Source organism: Pyxicephalus adspersus, chromosome 11, assembly GCF_032062135.1.
Source record: "Pyxicephalus adspersus chromosome 11, UCB_Pads_2.0, whole genome shotgun sequence".
Lineage (NCBI taxonomy): Eukaryota > Metazoa > Chordata > Amphibia > Anura > Pyxicephalidae > Pyxicephalus > Pyxicephalus adspersus.
The window spans coordinates 4365509-4381418 of NC_092868.1; the positions used below are offsets into that span (position 1 = coordinate 4365509).

The following is a 15910-nucleotide window of genomic DNA, read 5'->3' on the forward strand; positions in this document are numbered from 1 at the left end:
GCTCTCCAAGGCTGGAGAGAATACACTTTCAGAAGTGAAGCTGGGTGATCCAGAAAACCTGAAATGGATCTGATCCAAGATTCAAAACATTTGCCAGCAAATAGCAAATTTTTTAAAAAATACATTCCATGTTTTATGGATCACCCAGCTTCACTTCTGAAAGTGTATTCTCAGCCTTGGAGAACTTTAATAAATCAGGGCCAGTGTCTCACTACTGAGGATCAGGATGACATTCATAATATGCTGTCAAATATCTCCACTGCAAAGTTACATTTATGTGCTTTTAATGGCAGCAATTATTTTTCCACTGAGGGTTAAATAAAGAATATCAGCATCATTGTTTCATAAATGGAACTGATATATGGTAATCATTGAGCATGTGTTAGGTAAACAGTATTAAAAAAATACCTTACAAACATCTTTACAAAAAAAAGTCAGCCATACAGTACGTATCTGTTTAATATAAAACCATTAACATGTTTAAAATCTTATAAAAGTGGGGAAGGGGTTAACTCAATGTTCTGCCTATGTTCCACATAGTTACATAGGGATATTTAAAGAAACATCCTTCTATATACATTTCTTTATCTTAAACAGGCCACATACCTAACATTCAAAGGAAAAGCTATGCAATGAAAGATATCAATTTTAAGCAGGACTTTTTTAATGCCAATACCATCAATATTAATTAAAAAAAAATATCAAATTGTTATTAATAAACATTAAAAACAAATATCGTTTCAAATACATAAAACACAATAAAATCGTGGGTATATATAATGACCTCTCCTTACAGAATACCCCCAAGGGGTTTAAATTCTGAATTACTTCTAGACACGTTTCGCGGGAAAAAAAATCCGCTTCTTCAGGAGGAAGGAGAGGAGAAACATAGAAACATATATTACTCTCATGGATGGAAAATACAAGATGAAGAACAAACCTAAATCACATAATTGTCCAAAAACAGAAATACAAATATACAAAAATATTTTTGTTTTTGGACAATTATGTGATTTGTTTTTTTTGTAATTAATATTGATGGTATTGGCTTTAAAAGTCTCGCTTAAAATTGATATCTTTCTTTGCATATCTTTCCCTAGTTACATAGGGAGTCAGATTGTAAAAAGACAAAGTCATAGACTTTACCCACCGGGGAGGTAAACATTACAGAAAACTAATATGTAAAGATGATTCAGATTTGAAAGTAAAAAACTTTAACCCTTACATATCTGTACTAGAAATAAGGATATTGGTTGTCAGAATAAAAGAAATAAACAGACAGCAATAAAACGTTGAATGTGTACCTCCGGGAAAAAAGGGGAATTTTTTCCTATAGGAACAGAAACAACAAAAAGAATGTAACAAATTCTTCATTGTTTATTGGTCCTTTATACATGCGACAACCAATGAAATTACTATTATTATTATTCTTATTAAACAGGATTTGTAAAGCTCCAACATATTACGCAGCGCTGTACATTAAATACGGGTTGCAAATGACAGACAGTGACACAGGAGGAGAGGACACTGCCCCAAAGAGCTTACAATCTAGGAGAAATAACTTTCAAGTCTTTGGGGAACCTCCTACGACCCGGCACTTCATAGATACAGATAGCAAAAAAGATCCTTGGTCTCAGTTAAATTGCTACGGGATGCCTAACCCCCGGCAGGTGACACAGGATTACCTGAGGGGTGGAATCTAAGTCATCCCCCTGGTCTTCACCAGCAATGGGTTGTGACCTTTTTCTGCAAGTAGGTCACTAGTTTGCGGCCCCCAGGATCTCCCCACTATGAGGTGACAGAGATCAGATGGCTTCAGTGTAGGAATGAAACAGGAGACCAAGCTGCCTAATAATAAATAAGTCATAGCAATGAGTCACTTACTTCTATAATTAAGCTTTAGCTATTGATCTCTATACACACCATGTGGAAATAAAGATGTTAGCAGAGTCCCTAAAAATTTACTTGCACCTGTAAAACCTCATTGAAGTTTTACTTTAAATAAGTTCAATACATTCCAGGTATATCAAAGCAAAGCAAGCCAGATCTTCCTTTTAAGCTTCTATAAAAAAGCATAAGAAAATCCTGTCTCCCGCCATCTTTCCGCAGTGGTCTCTATAAAGAAAGTCTTAGCCAGATCTATTAATAAGTGAGGAGCATTGCTCATTAAAGACCTTTAAGTCTGATTCAGCCAGGAGACCTCTACAATGAGACCGCTGCTTCCCCACCGTATAAGGATTCTTCTCTACAGCAGGGGAAAGGGTTGGCTGCACGACAATAAAAAGAAGCTGCACCCTGTTTTTTTTCTTTTTACAATGCACTAAATATTAACATGTATGCAAAAAGCATGTAAAGTGTAGTGTATGAGCTGTCAAAACAGGATATATCACATTGCTGTGGCTTGTCAAGTGAGCTAAAATATGAAATGTCAGATTACAATTGGCTTGCAGGGGAAATGTAGAAAACGTCTACACAATTATTGCTCTTTCTGGACTCGTATTGCTTGAGAGTTGCCGTTGAAAAATGAAGGCTTTGATCTCAGGATAAATATTCACCAGGTATGTTCATGTTTATTAATTATCAAAGTGCAGCCCGTAGGTGCAATCCCTTCTACTGCAAATATCTGAGAATCAGGTGAGGCCTCCTGGACATACCTGTGCCAAGCTGTGCCAGGAAATATATAACCGTGCCATGGGAATGAGTGCTGGGACTGATATTAGAGGTAACAAGGATGATGTATCCAGGGGGGCAAACCCAATATTCAGGGCAATTTCCAGGAAGAAAAATCCTCCTCACCCGATTTATCCAAGAATTTGTTATCAGCCCAAGACGTGTTGGGATGACTGTAAATAGTTCAAGTTTTGGGACTTTGGGAACTATTGGGAAATGAGCGCTAAGAAAGTCCCTGCTCACCCCTAGGCACTGCACGGAGAAGAATCCCGCAGCAAACGCTCAGCAAAGTACAACAAACAAAAATCTTCTCTGTTTTATGTGATAATGGTAAATTCTTTCCTGCTGTTGTCTATGCGTTTAGTTTCAGCTCATAAAAACGTTTTATCCTTTGCGAAGAACTTCATATCTGTTGCTGCAATGGCTGCTGGATTCACAATGTCTTCAGGGTAGCGACATTGATTTTCAGAGCTACATCTCACCCACCACACGCTATTACAGGAAATGTGAAATATTTTTTGCATGTACACATGGGTTAGCTTTAAGCTGCGTACACACTTCCAATTATTATCGTTGGTAAACAAACGACGAACGATCCTGCACGATATCTGGGAACGATCGTATAGCACCGATCCTGTACATACAGATAACGACACGATCGTTCGCAGATATTGTACACACGATAGATGTGATCGTTTGAACGATACAGGAAGTGACGTGCACCACAGGAAGTGAGCGAACGTTCGTTCATCATGCATGCTCAGACCATGGACGATCACTGAACGACCGTACACACGATAGATGGTCAACGATCGTCGTCCAATCCGCCGGTCCGGTCGTGGAAGTGTGTATGCAGCTTTACACTCCAAAGCAATAAAAGTAACTCCCCCTATGGCCAGCAGGTGTCCTCGTTCCAGGAACCAGCATTTGTTTCTCCTCTCCAAGGTGAAGTCCCATCGCGGATGGTAAAACCATCAAATTGTGGGAACCCTGGTGACAAGGGTATGGTGATACGGAGCCTAAATAGCCCTTTGTTGTGGGTAGGTGGGCGGTAAGGAAGGTATTTACTAGTTTCCTTGCGCAGGTGCAGCAAACTTCAGCTCACAGCCATCATACAAATAGCAGTAATAGAGAAGAATTTGAAGGAAAGAATGTCTTTGCTTTCTGTTGTACCTCTAGGGCCACCTGCTGGAGGCTTCATGAAAGTGCAGTCTGAGCCTCAAATAATTGTCATTGCATATAATTTAGTAGATCTTTGTTGTTTGTGTACATACAATATGGCTCAGTGCACTATTGTTCTGCCTATGTATAATCATATATACCTGTTTATCATCCGGGGGTATTTGTGGGAAAACCTTGGAGGTTTTTTCTTGGTTACTTGTACATTTATCAATCATAAGATGATAATGAGTGCAATTTAACGCTGTTAATCTTCAGACTACTCCGCCATTTTTCTCTATAGCAGCCTTTGTTAGGCGACCATCACCCGCCTGCGTACAGCAGGCGCCATTTTGAATACTTTTTCTGTTTTCTACTTCTTTGTAGCTGCTTTGCTGACTGGCAGGAAGTCAGATAGGACATTTTCTTTGTATATACAAATATAGACATATATAAGAAAGATATATTACTTGTTTTTAGTTGCTGGTCCACGTAACATCGCCTCACGGGCACGCAAGCTGTGGCACAGGTAGGGGATGGATTCACAAAATGGCCGCCAGTTTAAAAAGGAGTGTTTGTTTATGTTGTGGGATAAAATCCTTCAAGGAAACATAGCAGGAAGTCAGAACATGCTTCTCTCCAGCTCTGTCTATGGTGTCTCTGATAGAAGGTGTGTAACAAGGATATGTCTACATGTTGGCCAGAGTCAATGAGTAATAAGGCTTCCATAATGCAATGTGCTATTTGGCAATGCAAGCAGGCATTTATCCCACTGAGCTAATTCTGACACCAATTAACGTTTACGTGATATTCTTCCAACTGGCAGCATTACAACCAGGCATTTATCCCACTGTCCATCACACATGTGTACAGTGATCACGGTCTAATTCTGTCTGTTTTTTATGCAAAAAGCGGTACATTGTTTTGCATGGAAATTTATGCAAGATTAGGCCTAGAGTTCTTAGGCATAACTCATGCAAAAACTGCAGTATAACTGTACAGTAGCATGTATAATATAAACATAATATAAAGATTTCTTTGTAATGAATCCAACACAAAATGTATGCAGGAAAAGAAAAACCTTTGCAGGAGGCAAGAGATTTCCAGTCCAGAAATGTATTAACCCTCAGTAAATGGAACCTAAAAATCCTGGGTTCTGTAGTCAGATAATCTAAGGGAAGAGCCCAAGGAAAGTCTTTTGAATATGTATCCATCTGGACGTCAAAGATAAAACAAGTTTGTCCAGGTTCCAACATTTGGAAGGGCGCGCAGACACCCTGGGTGATTTCATTCAGGTAATAAGGTGAGCGGATAGTTATTGTCAGGCTCTCTGAGATCCTGATACGTTCAGACAACCGTTCCAAGAGATTCATCGAAGTGCAATGCACTTCTATCTTATGTGCAAGGAATGGGACAAGCAGTGGTGCGGCTATCATTAGGAGAGCAAGAAAGAGGATTCCATTCCAAACTTTTCATAGTAGAGGAGAGAGCTCGGAATGGGTTTAGGTCAATGCTGGACCTGAAGGATTTAAATCCCATTCACACTAGAAGGTTTTGTATAATAATTTTGCATATGACCTTGTCTGGCTCATTCGATGATTTCGATAGATCTAGCAAAAGCTTGTCTCAGTTGTGGAATGCCACCAAACATTCTTCCTGTCTGAGATGTTTAAACACCTCCAGTCCACCTGTCTACCCTTCAGTCTTTTCACAGCTCCAAAGATGTTTAACCTTCTGGGCATTTCATTTCTGTCTGGGTTTATATGTCTAAAAGCGGTACATTGTCTTGTATGAACATTTTTTACAGTATAATATAATCGTATATTAAAGTTTGAAACACAAAATCATAATAAAATATTAAATCCTCCCCCCTTCTGGGCATGTGTGATCTCAGGCATACGCAATAGGAGCTTTCTTCTATTGTAAAAAAAAAATGCCGAACTCATATATGCACAATAAAATCTGCACTTTAGATTACATTTTCTGGTCACCCAGCTTCACTGATGAAAGTTTATGCTCTCCAGTCCTGGAGAGATTTAAAAAAAAGGGTACAGCACCGCCCCCTAATTCTCTAAGGTGTAGACCAGAGGTCAGCAAACTTTTTTGGCCACTAGGCCATTTCAGGGGTAGGCAGGAGCACACTAGGCCGAACTCTCTCTCGATTCCTGCGCTAATGGCTCCGCCACCCACCAGGAACACCCCCTGAAGGGAAATCCCTCTCCTCCACAATGCATACAGAGGGGAGGAAATGTTCCCTATTTCCCCCAGGGGCAGAAGCGTTAACGCAGGGCAGGGTAAATAGGGAAGGGAGCCAAAACACGGAGGCTGAAGAGCTGCATGCGGCTCTAGAGCTCCGGCGGCTCCGGTAGTTTGTTCCAGTTGCGCCGAGGGTTGCTGGCCAGGATTCGGCCAGATCGACCAGGGGGCATTAGGCCGGAACAAACTACCAGCTAGGCCGTTTCTGGCCTAAAGGCTGGAATTTGCTGACCTCTGGTGTAGACCATTGAGAATGAATGGGAGCTCAAGGCCTCCCGGGATACATACATCACACATCCTTGGAAGGTCTTGGGTGCTCCTTATGCACATGCCCGAGGATCTCAGGCATGTGCAGAAGCCCCTTTGTCAAAAAGGGAAAAAATTGCCGATCTCAGGCATGTGAAGTGAGATTGGTGAGTTTTTTCCCATCTACATCACCCAATCTCTCGCCTGGGTCGGATGACGTAGGAACAAACCCGGGAGAAGAGGAGAAGTTAGCGCCGCCTGGAGCGCTATCCTGAAGACGGATAGAGGGACGACGCTGGACCTGATATAAGAGACCTCCAGATAGATCGGACTGCCCTGCGGGATTGAAGGTAAGTATATTTTTGTTGTTATGGGGGACTTTTGAGTTTAGTTCCTATTTAATAAATCCGTCCCTGTGTCAGATGTGTAATGTGTGTGATGTGACGCCCAATGGCTGTGGCTTGCTGCAATATGAATTCAATATAATATATACAATTCCGTATATACAAAAACAATATCCTTATACAACACATCATAGTTAGTTCAGCCTCTTGGGCAATGCCAACCTCCAAAGATTACATTACCTCTGACAAGTATGACCGGTAAACAACACCTGTTGCTGCACTTCACATCAGTCACATACATGAATATTGCATCATATAAAATGACTTTTTAAATATTTACCCAGAACAGAAGGAAGAGATCATTAATCGCCATTTCTTACCCTTGATGTAGGAATCCTGCACAATTCTGAAATTTGTGATACACGCATTATAATATATTGCAGGGGTGCTGGGGGGGGTCCTGGCCGGCACCTTGGGGTCAGGGCCAGATTTAGACTTCTTTCCATACCCTGAGCTAGATGACATGTACTAATTTACCATCCCTGTAATATTAGCTTTGACATACAGAACACCTGGTTTACTGCAAGCTCAGGGGAAATAAGCCATGGCACCGGTGAAATCAGCAGGTCCCAGGCTTCAGACTCACAGCAGAAGGTGAAAGGAAGGATTGAGGGTTATTGGGGGGCCCTGGGAACAAATCGAAGATTGGCAAAATGTGGGTGAGTTTTATATGTACATTATATAGTGCTTATATTTTTAGCCTTTATATATCTGTGCATAACAAATCTTTTTTAGCAGCTATACAACACCTCCTGTAATCAGCAACTCACCGCAGATGGATGGTCAGATAGATGTGGTCAGATATCCGAGGCTGTTCAACATTGCAAAGCCAAAAGATAAAAGTTTCAGCAATGAGCCTTATTAGTCTTTCATAAGTGTGATACTTCCCCCACCTCTTAGATTGCAAGCTCTTCAGGGGCAGGGTCCTCTCCTCCTTCTGGGTCTATATCTGGCTGTCATTTGCAACCCTTATTTAATGTACAGCACTACGTAATATGTTGGTGCTATATAAATACTATAATAATAATATGCAGAAGCGTACATCCTCGACTTATCATAATTCTTCCCTTAGCTGGTAGTTTCAGAGCAGCTTCAGAACCCTTTAAGGCTCATACAGCAGGGGTGTCAAACTCAAATACATAGAGAACCAAAATGAAAAACTTAGATCATGTCGTGGGCCAAACTTGAAATTTACAGTGTAGAATGAGTGAAGGAGTACACAGGGAATCTGACATTCAAGGAAACATTCCCTGGTGGGGAATCAATTACTGCTGTTGAAATGCATGAACCTGCGAGATTCCCCACAAGGTGATGATTTAGTGAATGCCAGATTCATTATTAGCTTTATAAATAGATCTCTAGAGTATTGCATGATAAATAAATAAATAAAAAGACCACAATAAGCTATGCAGAAGAAAGGTGTTTTGGATTTTGTTTATCCTGGAGTTTGACAAAACTTTCACTTTGGTGTAATCTGCATGGTTGTCAGTAGTATAGTAGGATAATTAGTGTTGTTTTTTCTTATTGTTTATTCTAATGGTTTTATTTTGCCAGAGAATGTGAAACCAAATGAATTGCTGCATTCACATTGCATTCCCTGGCTTACCTGTCAGGATAAGTTCAGCGGGGTCCTGGCATAGGCTGCTGTTTATAGAGTGATGTCACTACTACAATTCCTGGCATCACTTGCGTCTATAAAATGCGGGGCCCCGCATAGGCAGAGAGGCCGCTGGTCTATTGACATGAGTGATGTTGGGAATTCCAGTAGCGGCATTATATTTCCGTCTAAGGAACAGCAGCTTAATATGAATTTCAGCTGACCCGCTATTACTACGGATTGCAGTAGCGGCAGGCCAGCTGCAATTCATATTAAGAATCCTATTAGGGGCCAAAGATAGGACATTTTGGGCCAGATTTGGCCCACGGGCCAGAGTTTGACACGGGCCATATACCCCCAGCAGACAAAGCTGGGGGTATATGGCAGAAACAAAAAGCTCATCATACTGTGCCACCCCGACACACGCTACTGAGCTCTGCATGTGACTCAAAATGTTTTTTAAGTGTTAAAAAGGGCAGCACAGGCATGGGTGGCTCAGTGGTTAGCATGTTTACCTTTGCAGCACTAGGTCATGGGTTTGAATCCCGGCCAGGACCCAGTCTGCAAAGGCTTTGTATATTCTCCCTGTGCTTGTGTGGGTTAGGTAATCAGCTTTCACTCAAAATTTCCCTAAGATTGCATTAATGACACATGATATTACATTGAGACTGTGCAAAGCACTGCATGATATGTCACCGCTATATACATTATGGCTAAAATAATAATAACAGACATTGCACATATATTATACAGACTTTGTATCCATAAAATAATCCTTCAGCATTAAGCCACCGGAATGTCACCGGCACTTTCTCTGAGCCTCCGCACTTACCATCCACTCATCAAGTAGCTTTATCCTATATTATAAAAGCATGAAATCCAAAAAATAAATACACAAAAGACAGGTCACAGCCCTTTAGACTTTAATATGGTCAGGTTGTGGTCCCTGGGAATGGAAAATGTCCAAAAGTCAGCGGCAATAAAGAATGCAATTGGCCTGGTGGTCACGGGTTATAAATCTAATGTTTGTGGTCGGTGTCAGTGGGAATAAAGAATGCAGCTTGGTGATCAGTGAATACCCCGGACCTAATGGTCACTGGTTGTGATAATAAAATTCTTTAGGTGGTCAGTGGGTGTGAAAAATGACCGAGCCAGCTGTGGTCTGGAATGAATAGTGCACCGGGAAGATAATGGCCGAGCCAAATTCCACAATGGTGTCTTAATAATGTCCCAGCATGAGATCTCACACAGCAGATTTACAGATCGGAGGGTGTGCACACACACATAGCTATTCTTAAAACAGAGCTAAATGTACACAGAAAAAAAGTGAGCAGGCGGGTTGTTTATTACAAAAGATAATGATAAGCCGATATATCCGGCATTATACATTGAGCCATAAGTGCATGTGACCAGAGGAAGGTGAAGAAGAAGTGTGAGCAGCCTGGCAGTTTAGAGTTCACTCTATTTATGAGAAAGGTTTAATGTACAGCGCTGCATAATATGTTGGTGCTATATCAATCCTGTTTATTAATAATAAAAGGTTTCTTGCAATCCAATGCTTGATTTTTGTGCATCCTCCTACAGGCGACCTGAGCCCATTGTGTAAATCGTAGTGGTATGCAGCACAGTGTACAGAGAGAACAGATTATAAACCTCTGACAAGGCGGAGGGGAACGCCTAAAACTGACACTTATGCCAACCTCCTGGGTCCGCCACCTGCGGAGAGGAGAAGGGAGCTGCATGGCAGTCATCAGATAAAGAAAAGGAGGCAGTGCCAGGGTCACAAATATACCAGCCATATAGGTCTAGGTCCATATTTATTATTATTACACAGTATTTATTTAGCACCAACATATTACATAGCGCTGTACAAAGCAATCACTCAAAGGGGCTCACAATCTAATGTCCATACCTTAGTCACATGTCATAGTCTAAGGGCAGTATGGGCAAATCTAATTGCATGTTTTTTGGAATGTGGGAGGAAACCCACACAGACACAGGAGGAACCTACAAACTCCATGCAGATAGAGTCCTAGCCAAGATTCAAACCTGGAACCCAGCACTGCAAATGCCAGAGTGCTAACCACTGAGCCACTATACAGCATTTGTATTTATGTTGTATGTTCCATAAACGTGTGATTACCATATGATATACTTTGTGCATTTTGGAGAACAGTGCTGGTGGGATGTTTTAAATATTTATTTAAGGCCTTGACATATGCAGAGTTGTGATTTATATTTCTTTAGTACATGATAAATATAAAATAATGATGATTTCCTAGTTCTGTTATTTTGCTATTTGCTGAATTTGCTGCACAAAAAAAAAAAAAAAAGTTGCAATGGCGCCATTATGACCCCCTATAGCCTATCCAAACGGGCCGTGGTGCACAGAGAAGCAAGCCTTCCATGCAAGTGGAGGAAAATCCTCCTTCCCACCATCCTGCAGCCACCTGTAAAACATTAAATCAATTTACTGTTAATAATATGTGATTGCTCACCTACTTTCAGTAATAATTAGAAGGTGTGCGTGGTGTAATTGCTGCATTCCAGGAATTCAGATTTCAAGCACCCCGGAGGCAGCAGTGACATCTTTACCTTCATCATCTGGAATCCAAAAGTAGCTGAGTAATTATTATTATTATTATTATTATTATTAAGTAATTATTTTTTACCTTAATTTATTGCAAACTTTTCATTTTTATGGGTGGGGATGGAGGGTATTGGACTGGCAGGCAGGAGGAACTTTTATTTGTATGAAGAGCCTATAAAAAAATATAATATTAAAATAAATGCATTTTCCTTAATTATTGTGAATGTAAGCTAAAAGAAACTCTCAGCATATTTGTTTCTTCTGGGAAATAAGTTTTGTTTTCAATTGTATTGGTTTGTTTTCAACAGCTGCAAATGGATGGGAAATACAACATAAAGAGTGAATTTGGGGATTTTGTTGTAGTTTTTTTTCTTGTTTATCAAGACAACTGTATTCATTTTAGGTTTAAATATTATTTTACATTCATATTTTTACTTGGGAATGTATGTTTTGTTTTGCTATGGTATCTAGTTTTCATTCAGATTTATATGTATTGTTATTGCTTGTATATAACCATTAAAACCCCCATTGATCGTTTACCCCATTGACATATTGAATATGTTAGTTTAGTATTTAATTTTTATCTACACAAGTGAAATGGATTATAATTAGAGGTGCTCAGATCTATTTAATATAAAATTATTCCAATCAAACCCGAGGAAATAGAATATACATTTAAAAAAAAGACCTAAATGGTGCAGATTTGTCAATGACAGGTATAAGGTAAGGTTATGACTGCAGGTTGAATGAATGGCATACTGAGGCACAAGTGTCCTCAGCTGCCCCCTTGCTGGATTGGCTGAGCTATACTGAGGGCAGGTGTCCTTAGCTGCCCCCTTGCTGGATTGGCTGACCTGTACTTGGAAAAGTGTCCTCCACTGCCTCCCTGCTGGATTGGCTGGGCTGCACAGGGGCAAGTGTCCTCAGCTGCCCCCTTGCTAAATTGACTGTTCTGTACTGGGGCAAGTGTCCTCAGCTGCCCCCTTGCTGGGTTGGCTGAGGTATACTGAGGGCGGGTGTCCTCAGCTGGCCCTTGGCTGGATTGGCTGAGGTATACTGAGGGCAGGTGTCCTCAGCTGCCCTTTTCATACATTAGCAGGAGCCAGTGGTCAGCCAATCCAATGACATTATCCGGCAGCCTGCTATACCTGTCAGGTAAATTATTATCGGACCTCAGATTGCTTAAATCCAAAGTCGTAGAGCACTAAACCAAGCTGGAATCAACTCCAAGCACCACTAATTATAAGGAATTATACTTTTATTTTATTATTAAAAATGCCAGAGTCACATGACCACAAAAAGTCCATATATGGTATGGTTGTAGTTATTTGTGGAATAACACATCAAATGGTATTGGTCACATATTTGTATGGTTCCTGGCTTCACCCTGACCAAAGCAGAGTTGCTCCTAAAACTCATCCCGATGATAAGCCTCCACCCCAGTCACTCTACTCTGCATGTTAAACAACTAAGAAAGAATTTGGGCAAAATTGCTTAAAAATATCCTTTTGGTTGACTGGTATTTTGTACGGTGCCATTGGGATTATTTTTTGGCACAGTGTCCCTTTAGGAGAATGTAAGGAATATTTCTAGTAACCAAACCAATGACTAAGACATGAGCCTCTATGACATTTCACTTCTTGTTCATGCAATTGTAAAAACATATTAGATACAATACTTACCACTAGATGGGGCTCGAACTCCTTGTGTTTTCACACAGCCAACATATGAATACAACTGTGAATGACTTTCAATGAATCTCTCTGAACATTGATAGGTGAATTCCTGAACAGGCAGGAGACACCAATGGGCTGATTTAATTAAAAAAATGTAGGCCGTTCACTCAGATAGGGAATTATTCAATTGCAATGGATAGATCACCTAGCTAAGTGAATGGGGTGCAAAGTATATCCAATCACTTGCAAAGAAACTTTTGAAACTTTATTTTTGCTTGCACGTGATTGGATGGTTGAGATGGGCAGATGATATGCTGCAATTACCGTAAAGTTGATTCATGTACTTTTATTAGGCTGTAACCTTTCTGCTAATGTTTGTGCTGTGACTATGTAAGGAAACCTATGCAGAATCTGTGGAATACAAGCATGGAGGAAATCATTATGTGCAGATATAATTACACATTATTATTATTATTATTATTATTAAACAGGATTTATATAGTGCCAACATATTACGCAGCGCTGAACATTAAATTGGGGTATGATCTTTATCACAGGCCGACACCTGTCTGTGACTCTTTAACCCTGCACTGTAGAAATGTTGGCTTTGTTCACACTGGTAGTGAAGTTGTAGTGTGGTTAGAGATTCCACGTCCCGGGGACATAGCATTCATGGGCGGGACGCTGCATGGAGCTCCATAGAAAGGAATGGCCGTGAGCTGTGCAGGTGCGGGAGATTGAGCGCCTGCCAAAAGTGCCATCCGTAGGGATCTGCACAGGATTACCCAACCAGTAAAGCAGATCTACACATGCCTTAATGACTTGAATAATATTTGCAGACAATATTACAATATTTAGATAGCAGTAAACACTTCAAGAAAATAATTTGTGAAATGTAACAATTCATCAATAAGACACTGTGCTCACCCAGTGCACCCGCATGACTTTATTATTAGATGTTGATTTTTTGAGGTTTTATTTCACAATATCACAGAAATCACCTGTTTAACTTCAATGCTCCCCCTGTGCCAGTGAATCCTATTACCTTTACAATGGTTTCCTCTTTATTACATAGTAAATCAGGATGAAAAAAGATTCAACCAGTAGGGAAATAAACATATCCCAGATATAAAACCCTATAAGACATTGTTGGTCCAGAAAAAGGCAAACAAACCCCTGATACAATTTTCTCCAACAAAGAAACAAAATCCTTCCTGATTCCATGAGTAGGGGTGAGTGAGAAAATTTCCTCGAACTTCCAATGGGTCCACAAAATTTCGGCAAACCGATATCCCGGACCCATCGGAAGATCGAGGAAATCATTACAGGATGATTCCCACGGCTTCATTTATTCATGATGAGCACAGCCGTGGTACTCCTGTGTTCTTGGGAAGAGAATCTCTATCTAAGAACACATACTACAGGGCTGCAAGGGCAATCATGGGAGCGGAGCTGTCATGTCCACTCCCCTGATTGCTCTTGCAGGTCCCAAAAAATGTGATCTCCATGACCGAATTTACACAGGCCAATCTCGCTTACATGTTTGATAAACGAGAATGGCCCGATTCGCCACGAGGTTTTACAATTTCCCTCGCTCATCCCTATCCATGAGACAATCGGATGTTCCGTGGATCAGCAGTCTCTGTTATCTTTACTTTAATCCCCACTTATATTCTGTGCTTTTAGAAATCATCCAGCTTTATCTTAAAGCAACCTATAGAACTTGCTGACATTACTTCCTAAAGGGAACCGATTCCACATTTGCACAGCCCTTACAGTAAAGAATCCAGTAAATAAATCAGGTGCAATATATCAAAGTATTCTCACCTGAGACAATCAATCCATCCTGACATGTGTACAGCAAAATGTTGTTGATGGATCTATCCTGGCAGATCAGTAAACGACCGGTGTGTAATGACACCGTGCATGTTATGAGAGCACATCTGGGCGCTGCATGCCTGTCCTCCCCCTCCCCTCTCCATAGAACAGAATTGTGCTGTGTGCACAGAACTCATCATAGAAAACATCATGTCCCGCAACAATTATCCCACATGTGTACACAGATCAGGAATCAGGGCAGTTATCCGATTGAGCAAATAAATGTCTATAGGGTTTTTATCTGGGATATGTTTATTCCCTTAGTGGTTGAACTTGATGGACTTTTTTTTCAACCTATAAAACTAAACGCAGAACTTGTTGACAGTTTAACAAAGTTTCAAGAAATGCAAAATGTCAAAAAAAGTAATAAAAAGAGGAATGATTCAATGCCTGGGTAACTCTTTGTGGATATGTACAGATAGATAGAAGGTAGGAAGTCTGTGCCACTTACCTTGGCTCTGTTCACCGGCTTCCAAACTTGATGGGCCGGGGAGCCGGGGAGGGCGGCTTTGTCTCTCCGGGTATGGGGGCTTTACTCTCCGGGTATGGCGGCTTTGTCTCTCCGGGTATGGCGGCTTTGTCTCTCTGGGTATGGCGGCCTTGTCTCTCGGGGTATGGCGGCCTTGTCTCTCTGGGTATGGCGGCCTTGTCTCTCGGGGTATGGAGGCGTGCTAGCAGTAAATTGTGAACTCACAAAGCATGTCAGTCGTCCCTCCAGTATGCGGCTTTTCCTTTCTATGCCACTCCTCCTTGTTAACCTGTGCAGTGCTGCACGTCTCATTGTTACAAAGTTGATTATACAAAGAATGAATGTTATTGTTATTGAACTTGGTTTGGTTTTGTGATGTTTTTGTTAAGTGTATGAAAGTTACCACACTTTTTATTGTTCCTTTTTTTTTTACAGCATTTTCAGTAATGCATAGGCTGTATTGACTAACTATTTTGGATGTTTGTACGGTCTCATTCCAGCTTTGTAACTTTCTATGTAAAATTGAACATTTCATACAAATTATTAAAGACAAAGATTGAATGTTAGGTAGTCATGTGATCACCTGAAGAAGGACTCTTGCAAACAGATGAAGAGGAGTCATGTGACCACAGTTTTAGCGGGGCATTTTTTTAATATTAAGTTGGTTAGGTAGGGGGAACTAGTGTTTGCCCAGAGACCAGCGTTTACCAGCGTTTAAGAAAATCAGTGCCCAAAAACAAAACATGCTGCAATTTACCAGTCCTTAGAAGTGAGAGTTCAATTTGTTTTGCAATATGCACATTTTTTGCAAATATAAAGACCTATTGATCCTGCCAGACATGCAGACTGTGAGCCACACAACACTTCTGTGTAATAGGGATGATAGGAGGCCGGGCCAGACATAGGGAACTGTACAATGTGCAGCTTCTTGGTGGCTCCATACCATTATCAGCCACAAGAGGCGCC

At 40.8% G+C, this 15910-nt stretch overlaps 1 protein-coding gene and 1 long non-coding RNA gene across 2 annotated transcripts in view; one reads left to right on the forward strand and one right to left on the reverse strand.

Moving 5' to 3' along the window:
- LOC140340308 (uncharacterized) overlaps window positions 1-15829 on the reverse strand; it is a 32625-nt gene extending 16796 nt beyond the window's left edge. Inside the window, exon 1 of the mRNA XM_072425389.1 lies at window positions 14927-15829. The gene's annotated coding sequence lies outside the window, so the exon portion shown is untranslated. The remainder of the gene's footprint in view (window positions 1-14926) is intronic.
- Window positions 2464-15910, forward strand: part of LOC140340312 (uncharacterized) — a 70886-nt gene continuing 57439 nt past the window's right edge. The window contains exon 1 of the long non-coding RNA XR_011922628.1: window positions 2464-2558. This is a non-coding gene — a long non-coding RNA (uncharacterized lncRNA). The remainder of the gene's footprint in view (window positions 2559-15910) is intronic.